This window comes from Akebia trifoliata, chromosome 13 (genome assembly GCF_017979445.1).
Source record: "Akebia trifoliata isolate Shusen 1 chromosome 13, ASM1797944v1, whole genome shotgun sequence".
Lineage (NCBI taxonomy): Eukaryota > Viridiplantae > Streptophyta > Magnoliopsida > Ranunculales > Lardizabalaceae > Akebia > Akebia trifoliata.
In genome coordinates this window covers 15,116,296-15,129,730 of record NC_141387.1, presented here as the reverse complement: position 1 = coordinate 15,129,730, position 13,435 = coordinate 15,116,296, and the positions used below count along the sequence as shown (strand labels likewise).

At 33.6% G+C, this 13,435-nt stretch overlaps 1 pseudogene; it reads right to left on the bottom strand.

Annotated features, from left to right (window-relative positions):
• Nucleotides 1-1,107: 1,107 nt before the first annotated feature.
• On the bottom strand, nucleotides 1,108-7,261 carry LOC147387975 (calreticulin-like; annotated as a pseudogene).
• Between the last annotated feature and the right edge of the window lie 6,174 nt (nucleotides 7,262-13,435).

The following is a 13,435-nucleotide window of genomic DNA, read 5'->3' as shown; positions in this document are numbered from 1 at the left end:
TTAGATGTAATTAGTCTTCCGCTGTTATTTTTCCTGTATCTACATTTTTATATACAGGTTTTGTTATAAATTGGTTTATCAGGTTTGAGTTCCGTGAAACGTTAACATAAACAGAGGAGACCATGCCGAAGTTTCGAGGTGCCACCTAGTACCTTGGGATTTGTGTTAGCGTTTGGCGGGGCGCCACACAACCCCATAACGTAATCCCCAGACCTGTTCTCTTTGTAGATTAGTGTTTTATCTGTTAGAGTCAATATTTAGCTCCTAGACCATAATAACTAGGTGGTGACTCCTAAACCTCAGAAATCTAAAGCGGATCCACACACCCCGCGGATTAAGGGCGTTTTCTAGAATCAATCAGGATAGTGCACAAGCAGAACAAAATTGATTGATTAAAATAATACATAAATAACCAACCATTGAATTAGGCACATAAAATTTTTTTTTTAAACGAACCAAAATAATAATTTTTTTTTATGGTCCAATCAAAGATCACTTTGGGTGAGAGCCAAATTAGCTTGACTAACACAATAAGATTTCAAAATTTTACTAAAAGTCATTAAACCAACATGTTTCATCATGTTGGTAATCCAATGTCACAAACTTCTAAATTTAATAAAAAAAGTTTGCTTTGATCCAATGTTTTACAAAATCTCAAATCAAAAATAAAAATTAATTATTTTTCTTGAAGATTTTCTTTTGAAAGTTCTTGGAATTTCGTCCACCACAAGCATGTGGCATTGGATCACTTTTCTAGGTGTCACGTGGTGAGGTCAATGACTCTTAGCAAGAAAGAAACTTTAATAAGCTATTTAGAAAAGCTAACTCCTTTTTTTTTAAATCCAATTGCAATAATGAATCTGCCACGTAAATCTCTCATTTTTTTATGTATTGTTGCCACGTGTTTATTCTCTTTTTGTTTTGCTGCCAACACACAACTCTTTTGTTCCTGCCAACCCACCCAACATGCTGCCAGCCACACACACACACTCAACACTTTACGTAATGAAAAAAAAAACATATTTTTCTTTATATATATATATATATATATATATATATATATATATATATATATATGTTGCTGCCAGCCACATAACTCACTCAGATCTATACCTCACTTTCTCTCTCTCTTTCTCTATCTCTCTCTTCCTCATCAAACGCTGCCTTCTCAACATCTTTCTGATTGCCCCATGTTTCTTCGACCAGCTTCTTGGCATCATCCAGATCATCGGAAACATGGACATTGTCAAACATTGTCCCTAATTTTTCCTGCCACAATTCAATGCCCACATATTTCAATTTGGGGTAAACATAGTTTTCTGGGTCATCTTTGAAATCTGGGTTATCGATCATTGGAGCCTTCTACTTTTCCTTGTAGTTTGGGTTCTTTACTTTCTTTGGGTGCAGAATATCCCAATCGGTATATAAACTTTCATACTGTTCCTCTACATTAAAAAAAAGAATGTTATACATCCAGTTTGAGGATGAAAGTATGTGGAAGGATAAAATCATCCCTCATCCAAATTGTTCATCTATACTATAAACACACATCCTATGGAAGACACATGATATTATTTGAGGAGTATTTTAGTTTATTAAGGAATAATCCTAATTTAAAAGGATTAAGACTCTAATTAGGGTTTCTCTATTTAAAGGCTTTGAGGCCATTGTAAAAAAGATAGAGGAGAGAGGGGGAAAAGGGAGAAGAAATGAAGGAGAAATATGGAAAGGAGGTGAGGAGGCATGTAACTCATGGACATAGGCTCGTTTGCGGAACCACGTAAAAAACTTTTTTATGTTTTTTCTCTTTTCATTATTTTTTCATTATGTCTGATTTATTGGTGAATGATCTTGTTAAAAATTAAATCTCGAGGTCAATCACAAAAATGACCTCCACAGTATACACATGAGACAACTAGTCAATCTCACAAGGAACGTTTTTCTTGATCAAGTGGTTTGTTCCGTGGTGTGAAAGAATAGTGTGAACCTTTTTGGTGCTGTACCTACAAATATCTGACCCAAACATGATACTATAAGGGGTATCACCACCGAACTTCTTTTGATCAATTTCGTCGTTAAACAACTTCATGTAGCCACCACCACAATCAAGCTTTTGCTCATGTTTAACTGAGAATTGGAAAACCAAGGTCTTATCCTTGTTATTGAGCTCAGGAAACATGGCTGAAATAGCATAGAACCTGTAGTCCTCACTGGTTTGGATACCTTTGTCATTAGGATCTCCGTTCCATTTACCAGAAGCCTAATTCCACTCCCCGACATGTTCTCATCCTTCTTCTAATCATACGTAACACATCGATTCTCCTATCCATCTTCAAAGCGTTCTTCAAAGAACACTTCTGTAGTAGCGATCGCAAGGAGAGACCAAGAGAGGCTATTTTAATTTTGAAGGAGCAAAAGAGCCTCCTTTACAGCGAGAGTCTTCGAAAGATAAGACAGAGAGATTTTTTATTTATTTTTATTCTTTTCTTTAATGTCCCTTTATCACAAATGAAAATATTTTATTGCAGCAAAAAAAATTTCTTCTTGTTGTTGTTAACAGCATGCCTATTTTCTTTTTTTCTTTTTTTTTTTTACCAAGGGATAGACACATGCACCCCAAAAAAAAAAATCTAAAAAGTTTTCGGAGCTTAATAACCATCATTCCATCCTCAATTCATCAACCCCTCTTTTTTTTAAATCTTGAATTATTTAGAATCATCAAAAGTGACCCTTGATTGGATCATAGAAAAAAATAAAATAAAATACTCAAAAACCAATCAAATGATCCAATATCAAGCCAAAAGAATAATAATAAATAATAAATAAATAAAAATTAGGTCGATTTTGCAATGCACTTATATTTGGGATCTTTCAAGTTTGATCCTCAAAAGGTCCCCAGAAAAATCGCTACTAAAAACACCCTCAATCCATGTGTGTGGATCCGTTTTTGTAGTTTTTGGGAATCGTCACCTAATTTTATGGTTTATGAACTGAAACACGACTCTAAATAGATAAAAGATTTAATCTACGAAAAGAATAGGTCCGGAGATCACGTTACGGGATTAGAAGGTGTTAGGTACCAATCTCGCCCCAGCGAACACCGATCTCTACTTTTTCCAAAAATTTTACATTACAAAAATGACCTAAAAATTAAAAAAAAAATTACCTTTTTTTTTACCTAGGTGATTGCGACGGTTGATTCCCTCAGAACTGGTGAAAAGCATTCCTCTCATGTGAGTCTTCATGTTTTTTTTTCCATCATTAGATTAGTTTTCAATTTTCGAGATTAGATATTTTCCTCCTAGATCTAAATATTTTCTAATTTTTTTAGGTGTTTTGAGGGATTTTGGGTGTTTTTTGAGGATTTATTAGTATTTTCGAGTAAAAAATGGGGTTTAAGTGTTAAGTAGGAACTTGGGATTTTTTATTTAGGATTTTGGAAAAGCTTGGGATAATTTTTGGCCTCTTTTTCCTTGGATTTTTCTTGACCTGTGAGTTTAGGTTGTGTAGACTTGTTTTTATAGAGCTTTTTGGAAAAGTTAGTGTTTAATTAGATTTTTTCAAGATAAAGTTAAGTTGTTTAATTAGGGTTTTAATTCTTACGTACAATGAAGATTTTTAATTTTTTAGAGAACCCCTTAATTATAGTTTTAATTCTCTGAGACCCCAGATGGATGGGTCTTTTATAAAATATCATGTGGGCTCCACTTAAATAAATGGGCCACCACTTAAAATTTGACCCGTGGGTTTGATTAATTGATTTTATTTATTCAAAATTTTAATTCAATTTATTAAGATTCCACTTTACATTAATTAATGTTTTAATTATTAATTTCAAAATTTTAAATTTTTAGGACTAGAAAATTATCGTTTTTCAAAGAGGATTTTTGGGTTAAGAGGCTATTTTTTGACGTTTTAAGATATTTTGAAATCATTTTTTCGTAAGAAATTCGATAGGAATATCAATTTGTATCACTTATAAGTTTTTTACATGAAATGATTGTGGGCCCTATGAGGGTGTTTTCATAATTTTGTCAAATTTTGTGAAAATTGACAAAACAGTTTATTTTATTTTAATTTGTTATTTTATGTGTTCGAAAGCATTTTCCTAAACATAATGTAGGCTCTAGGGATGTTTTGATATCAGAGGTATTTTGGTAATTTGATCATGTTTTGATGATTTTTCTCGTAAAGTTTCTTTTTATTTGAAGATTGATGATTTCTTTATTTTGGATCATATTTTCCTAACGTAATATGGTTTATAAAGTTTTGCTTGCTTGAAATACTTCATCTGAATTTCTGAAACATATCTAGTAACAAATAAAAAATATTGGAATATTTATCCATCATTATGAATCGTCGCAATCAGGTTGACAAGATGATTAATCAAGCAAGTGCGAACATAGGGTATCTATAGACTCAGTAGGGCAGGGTCAATCAAAGTAAAACTCGATTCAATTTCTATAAATTTGGCATCGTCCGTGGGAACGCTACAGATCAACCGAGGTAAATGTTCATCCACCTATTTTGCCTATTGTAAAAACTAATCTCTTAACTCTACTAAAAAAGATGAGAAAGTAACAAGAGGAGTTGTAGAAGAAAATTGATGACTTAGCCAAGTAGAACCGAGAACTGAGTCGACATATGTAGAACCAGCAGAAAGAAAGGCAAGACCTCCCACCTCTTGACGTAGTAATCATGAACTAAGTGTAGAAAGCAATTCTTGATAGTGAGACCTAAACAAGAGGGAAGACACTTTATTCACAACTGTCACAACAGCTCGAATCAAACCCATAATGGGTTTGATGCGAGAAGAGGTTAGAGATATGATTCAAAAGGAAAATGAGGTGGTGAAAAATACGAATATCAGCTTGGTGGCTGCACAAGCTATGAGGAGAATACAAGTCATTAGTGAAGAAGAGGCTATAGACATTAAGTGATTTGTTTGAAAGAGTTGAGAAATATATTTGATTACAAGATGATCTTTGAAACGTGGTTGAAAAGAGTAAGGTAATACACACAATGGCCAAGCCTAACAAACAGCAATAACGACAATCAAAGAAAATAAGGGTGTAACCTGGATAAGACAGAAAGTAGAAGAAAGAAATGATGTACTTCTCTATGCCTCTTAGTGAGATCATGTCCGTTATTGTAAATGAGCCCTACTTCAAGTGGCCAGGGCCTCTTTCACAAGATTAGATAAAGTAAAATTGTAGACACCCCATTTTTGCACTCACCTGATTAATCAACTTGTCAACCCAATTGCAACGGTTTCTAATGATGGATGATTATTCCAATGCTAAATTTTGTTGCTAGATATGTTTCAGAAATTCAGATGAGGTATCATAAACTAACAAAACTGTAGAAATTATACGATGCTAGGAAAATATAACCTAAAAAACGTAGAAATCATTATTTTATCGACAAAAATAAACTTTTCGATAAAAATCACTAAAAAATGATCAAATTACCAAAATACCCCTAACCTCAAAACATCCATAGAGCTTACATTACGCTTGGGAAAACCCATTCGAATATATAAAATAACAAATCGAAACCAAATAAATCATTTCGTCAATTTTCAAAAAATTCGATAAAATTACGAAAATGCCTCTCATAAAGTTCACGACCATTTCACATAAAAAATTTCATAAATGACACAAACCAATATTCCCATTGAATTTCTTACAAAAAATCGATTCTAAAACATCTTGGAACATCAAAAATCGACTTGAAACGCAAAAGTTCTCTTCAAGGGCAAAACAGTAATTTTTCAATTAAAAAAATTTAAAATTCTAAAATTAATAAATAAAATTAATTTAAAAATCTGAACCAAAAAATTCGATCAATCAAGCTTTCAGGCAAAATTGTTGATGGTTACCCAGATATTTATTAAAGGACCCCTTCATCTGGGGGCCCAAAGAATTGAAGATATAATAAATGTGGGTTCTTAAAAAAAAATAAAAATATATTCTTAGTCAATAACATAAGACCAAAGTCAAATCCTAATCAAAATCTTAAAGTCAATCAAGTAAGACTAAAGTCAAGAAATTAAAGTCAATCAAGTAAGACTAAAGTCAAAATCTTAAAGTCAATCAAGTGAGACTAAAAGTCAAAATCCTAATAGAATTCTAATTAAATAATAACTCTATTTAAAAAAATTCTAATTAAAATATAACTCTACCTAAAAAAATTATAATTAAGCAATAACTCTCTCTAAAAGAATTATAATTAAACACTAACTCTATCTAAAAGGTACTTAAAAAAATCTATAAATAGGGGTCCTTACAACTTATTTTCGTATGAAAAAATAAATTCTAGAAAAAGTAGGTCAAAAAGCCTCTCATAAATCCTAATTTTGAAGTCCCAACTCCTTACCTAACATCCATACCTAAATTTTAACTCAAAAAACACGTAAAAGCTCTTCAAAAACACCCCAGAAATCTATAAAAAAATTAAAAAAATTCAAAATGAGATACTTTGTTTTGAAGATCCAAAACGAATCCGGTGACAAAATGAAGCGAGGAGTGTTGTACGAAGAACTATTCTACCAAATCTGAGGGAACAAGACCGTTGTCTTCGTAAAAGTAAAGATTTAAAAAAAATTTATTGATTAGGTCATTTTAGCAATGTAGTTCTATTTGGGAATAAGTAGAGACCGATGTTTGTCGGGCGGGGTTGGTGCCTAACTCCTTCCAATCCTGTAACGTGATCCCCGGACCCGTATTTTCCTTTCGTAGATTAGTAGTATTTATCTTTTTAGAGTCAATATTCAATTCCTAGACCGTAATAACTAGGTGGCGACTCCCAAACCTCAAGGTCAAAAGCGGATCCGCGCACCCCGCGGATCGAGGGCACTTTCAATGATGAGAAGTACTATGCATTCCGTAATGTTCAAGCTCATGCCACCAACAAATGTCAAGCCTTAAGAAGTCTATTGCAAAGACTGACAATGCAGGGCTAGTTGGGAGATCTAATGAGAAGATAAAGGCCAAGCCATCCTCGAAAAGGGAACCAAATGCGAGAGCAGCCTCCTATGGAAGGTTAAGATGGAAGGAATGCAGTGATTCATGTAATCTTAAAGCATGAACCTAAGAAGTCAAGGCAGAACAAGAATAATGGAAGAATAAAGAAATAGTGGGCAGAACATTTCAAGCACATTTACACGACTAGGAATGAACCCAGAGAACAGATTGAGGCATATGGCGAATAGACAGTAGTCTTCACTGAAAAGAACTTGGAAGGTGTCGTAAGGCCACATTTTGATGTCTAGTGGTAACCCTTTAGGTTGACACCTTTACTCTTAAAAGAGTGTGATTGATAGCGGCAGCTCAGTCAACATCTTATGCTCCTCAGCTTTACAAAAATAGGGCTAAATAAGAGTGTACTAATCAAGTGAGAGCTCCTTTGATTGGATTTGATGGAAAGTCAAGCCAGCCCTGGGGGAAATAGTTTTGCCTATGTAAGTAGGACTTATGACTTTAATAACCAATTTAATGGTCAATGATGCGAGTTCTTCGTACAATGCCATCCTTAGTAGATTGTGGTCGCATGAGATGACGATTATCTCATCGTTTTATTATCAGGTCTTGAGGTTCCCAACATCGTAAGGTATGTGGGACATTAAGAAAATCAAAAGGTTGCCCACATGTACACCTTGGGCTAGGAGGAGTGCGTAGAAAGTGAAAATCAGCAATAAAAATGGTGGATATAAGGGAAGGAAGGCAGATTGGAGTAGGGGCAGAGTTAGATCCGAAAAAGCTGGAGGATCTAATAGATTGTTTAAAAAGCTTGGAGGGCCTAAAGCTTGGAGATCCGAAAAAGCTTTGCGTAACCAGGCCTAAAGTACCTTCTCAGGTTGCCTACGTATCCCAAATCCTTTTTTTTTCTTTTGGGATCAAGTCAAAATGTAGTTAATACTTAGACTTCCCTCTCGAGGTTGGTTGGTATGGTTTAGAAAGAATAAGATATTAATTTTTTTAGAGGCTACGAAGGGCTAAAAAATATTATCTTTTTCTTGGTGAGGCAGGAAAATGGTTCGACCAAAGAAAGTTTCCTTTGGTGAAATACTACTTGATTTGGTCAAGGTTCTAGGAATTCGATGTCTTGATTGCTCTATCGAGTGAGGTCTTCTTTTGAGAATGAGCAATCTTCCATTTTCTTCTTCGAAATTGACTCGTTCAACCATTTTTGAACTTCGAAAAAAATCTCATATTTTTTTGCGAATGAGAACTCTTCTCTCTCAAATGAGAATTATGATGGATCCCTTCTTGTGGTTCTTAGCACCTTTGTCGATGATATCAACTGCATTACTCTTGATAATCTTTAACTTTGAAGTTCACCCTTGACTTTATGTCCTGATTTATTTTGGTTCAAATCATTTTGATTTAAGGTAATATAGTGCTCATACTCAATATATCTTCATAAGATCATGCGATAACACTAATGAATTTCTTAAGTAAGTTTACCATTTTCTTATGTTCTTTTGAAGATAATGTAGTACCAATTTGTAATTTTTGAGTGTACTCTTTAATTTAATATTTATCAAGTTTGATTAATAATCTCTGAGTCATTCTTCATGTTATATATTATGCTCAAATCATTATTATACACATGATAATTAGAAGACTCCTTTATTTTATTAAAATTAAAAAATATAGATTGATAAACTCGATTAAAACTCAAAAATTAAAGAAAAACTAACGTAACTGAAATGACCAATTGAATTTAAAGATTGACAAAAATTGAACTAAAACTGAAAGGAAGCTCAAGGACGCTTATCTAAAAAGCGGGAAGGTCTTTCTGGGTGGATGGACATAAACTATGGTGTAAAGGTAGACTACTTGGACTTGACATTGATATTTTTGCTAGACGACTCTTTTGATGGATCCAAAGTGGCATAGACGGGGGTTTAGAACATCTAGGAGCAATTATTACCTGATTGGAAGTGAACCAAGATTAACGATTGATTTTGAAGGATTGACTCTTAATCACATGATTAAAAATTGGATATAAATTAACCCAAATCCGGTGGGAAACATCGAGTCCAAATGCACTATAAGTCTATAGTGACCACAAGGGTGAGAAAGGTTAGTCATAGGTCTACGCCAGGTTGGGGTTGAACCTTTGACCAAACAAATTAATTTGCCCATGGGACCGAATCTTTTTAGTATAAAATGATTTGAATCTTTGAAAGTAAAACCAATTGGTCCAACCGGTTTGATGTTGATTAGTTTGATCCATTTGTCGGTTGGACTAATTGGTTTAATTAGTTTAAATTGATTGGAACATTTCACCGATTAGGTCGGACCGATATTGCGGGTTTAATTTCAACAATGTGGATCAGTCCCCCTACTTACATATTAATTAAATTGGATAAAACAACCCAAAAACACCCATAGTCAATTGGGGTCGTGACCTATAAGAAGGTTCCTAGACTTTAGGTTTACTACATACAATGCAATTTTTCTAGTCACCCTTGCCTAAGTGCACCTATATACCTCTCAAGCGTACTCAACCAGACGGTACATGGTGACTTGGTTTGATATACCGTATAGGTACGAGTATAGGGTTTTAATTTTTGTAAATTGTTTAGCATCCACAAGGAGACCAACCACATACTAGTACTATGTTGGCAATCAGGACATGTGACTTTATGACTTACAATAGGACAAAAGTTCAGGTCACTCTAGAGTGGGTGCATTGATATACCTTTCAGGGTCACCTGATCAAACAATACTGATGCCCCAATTTAATATGCTGTAGAGGTACGTGACTAAAGTTATGATTTTCAAGAATGGCGTCGCATCTCACGAGGAGATCAAGCCACACACTAGTGTCACGTTGGCTATAATGGACATGCAAACGTGCAATGCAACGTAATTTAGACATGCCAGTGGTGTGTGCAAATAGGGTGGGGTGCACCCGACGTATTTTTTGAATGAATGGGCCCATGGGCCAGATCAAACCATCAAAATATGGATATCACATAAATATAGATAGGAAATCCATAGCATCAAAAAATCAAGATCAAGGCATGCACATTAAAATATATATCAATCAGGGTAGTACAAAAGAGAATGAGAATGATTAATCAAAATAGCACGTAAATAACCAATCATCGACCAACCATTGAGGTAGGCACAGGAAAAATCCTTTTTTTCTTGAAAAATAATTTAATTTGACCAACACAAAGATATTTCAAAATTTACTAAGGGTCACCATGCCAACGTGGTCATCTCATCGGTAATTCAATACTATAGCCTTTTTAGATTTGATGGAAAAAATTTGGATCTGAAAATAAAATTCAATTTTTTTAGTTTAGATCCAAGGTTTTGAAAATGGGGGGCGATGAAATCTAAAATTTAAAATCAAACTTCAAAATAAAAATCAATTATAAAATTTTTTCCTTAAAAAGTTTCTTTTAAAAAATTCTTAAAATCATCCGCCACAAGCACTAGGTGTTGAATCATACTCTTGGATGCCACATGGTGAGGTCAAAGACCTTTAGTAAGATTTGAAATCTTACTAAATTGGTGAGGATAGCCTTCATCTTTTTTTAACCCAAATGCAACAATAAATCTGCCAAGTAAATCTTCTATTTATTTAATTTTTTTTTATTATTAGTATTTTTAATTGTGTTGCTACCGCATAGGGAGGTCAAAGACTTTTAGCAAGATGTTAAAACTCTATTTCTTTTTTGTTTTCTTTTTCTAATGTTGCTACAAGCACATAACATTTTTTTTTAACACCCTGCGCATTTGTCTCACCAACAAGCCCTATGAGTTTTGCAAGACCAACTTTGTTGACACAAAGCAGACGAATTTGCAACAAAGAACAATGTGACTGACCAAAATACTAAAATCTCCACGAGACTCTGGATACTTAATTGCTCATTAAGAACATATCGAGTGATGGTCATCAACTGTGTTATGTGAGCATCTGCTACGTGATCCATGGTGTTGAAATCGCTCAAGATCTTTCGATTTTATAGTAAATTTCATAGATAGTTTTAGATTTTAGGGTTTCCCTTAAAGAGAAACAAATCAAATTGAGTTCTGCTCCAAGAAATGACCGATCACAATACATGAGAAATTAGAGCAACACAGAGATTAATCGAAACCACTGTCGCGTGATCGGAGTTCAATAATGCCCCCAACTTATTCAAAATATATTACACCACCTCGATCAAAAACCAAACAACACAAATATTCTATATTTCGATTTTCCTTTTTTTTTCAATGATAAAGAACAGAAAAATAAAAAAAAAATAGAGAAATTTTTTTTATTATAAAAAATGAGAAGTCGTGGTAGATGGTGTTGTAAGGACTGATTATTTGATTACATCTAGATGTTCTTCTTGCTAATCTCAAGGCAAGATCAAAGGTTCCATTGAAGAGTCGTAATTCTGAACAAGATCGTGATTGTTCTCCAACACCATGGACGAATCGACATCCGTCGATTTGTGTCTTTGATACTCTCCTTGTAAGGATCAAGATCGAAGTGTCGATTTGTTGGTTGTTTTGGGCGTCCATGTAGACCCAACTCTTATTTTTCACATAATAGGACTCCTCTTAGAGTCAGAGTCCTAATAATGTTGAGTCCCTATTATAATAGGAGACTGCAACTCTTTTCTTATTTTTTATCTCTATAAATAGATGAGATGTGGGGACGTGAAAACATAAGAACAACAGATTACAGAAAATCAAATTCTCTCAAAAAGAAACTTCATCTCTCTAAATAGCAGTTTTCTGGGTTTCTATTAAAAGGACCCTAGGGTTTAAGGCATAGAAACAACGACTGCTCTAGAAGCGTCGACGTGACGGGTATTTGGACTTCTAATCTCAGGAGATTAACTCAACGTAACACGACTCAATGTTTTGATCTCCGCTACGACTAAAAAGGTATGCTCCCAAAATCCTAACATTGGTATCAGAGCCAAATAAGTTCGTGCTCCGTTGTTCAAATAAATGGAATTTTTTTTTAAATCGAACAAAACCTAAGATTTCTTCTAGCAGAAATTTGGGTATTTTCTTTAATCAATTTTGGATGAGATTTTTAGGGGTTTTTTTCGAACCCTCGTTGGATACTCAGAAGACCCTATTTTGTTTTGATTTCTGTTACTTGTTGAAGTAAATAATAATAATAATAATAATAATATAATAATAATAATAATAATAATAATAATAATAAAAGATAGGGAAGAAAGAGATAGAATCAGAAGTTTTAGACGATGGACATGAGAAGAGATCAGAACAGACTCACCTGATCTGTCCTCATATCCAGTGCGGAGAGTGAAGATCGAACACGTAATATTTAGATCTGGACGTGGTTCCATTGCGTCATAGACCAATATTTTTTTTTGGTTGAGCCTCGTCATGGGCTCGCGATTTGGGTTCCATGGCCGATCCCCTGGAATGCTTCGGTAGCTTCAGGCGATTGAAGATGGTCATCATCTTCGTCTTCATTTTCGTTTAAATCTCTTTCGAGCATAATCAATAAAACCGGATTAACACCTTTGGATTGGCTTGATCAAGATCTATTTTTCAAACTCTTCTTCTTCTGCAAATACCTTAACAGAAAAGATAATACCTTAAGAGAAGGTTTTAACAAAACCTTTGTCTTCTCATAAAAAGCTAATAAGATTTTTTTTTTTTTTTTATGTATGTTAGTACATCATAGTTTGATGCAAAACTGATGTTTGTTGTTATAGAACTGAGTTCAACAGAACTCTATTTTGTTGAAATAATGAATAAGTTTTTCTTATATACAACTGTAGTTGCATAACTAATCTATACTAAGTTCAACAGAACTCTATAATTATTGAAAAAAATGCATTGAATTGGGATTTTTTTAATATACAACAATAAGTTGTATAATAAATTGCATTGAGTTCAACAGAACTCTATATTTGTTGAGATAATGGATTGAAATGGGTTTTTAATATACAACAATAGGTAGTATAGTTAAATAACATCAGTTATAAATATAGCGCACCAATTTTATATTGATTATTATAAGGTGTAGCCTTAGAGCAATTTTTAATTCTAAGATTTTTTTTTGTACATCACCCTTCAAGGAATTATATAGATGCACTTTAAAATAACTAAAAGTGTTTGCTAATAATGTAGCACATACCATACAAATGTATATCTATGTATATATTTGTGATTAATTGTTTGATTATAATTGTTGAATAACATGATAACAATGATTTTATTGGCGAATTCGAGGTTATCAAATAGCCAAAGATATATGAGATGCTTTGAAACTATCTTTTGCGAGTACTTCAACCACCAGATTGCGCGCATAAACGTTTAAATTTAACTCATATAAGAAGGCTCCCAATGAAATCATGGTCGAGCATCTTAGGAAAATGTCTCAAATGATACGCGATCTAAAAATTGTTGGAAATATTCTAACAGATGAGCAGCAA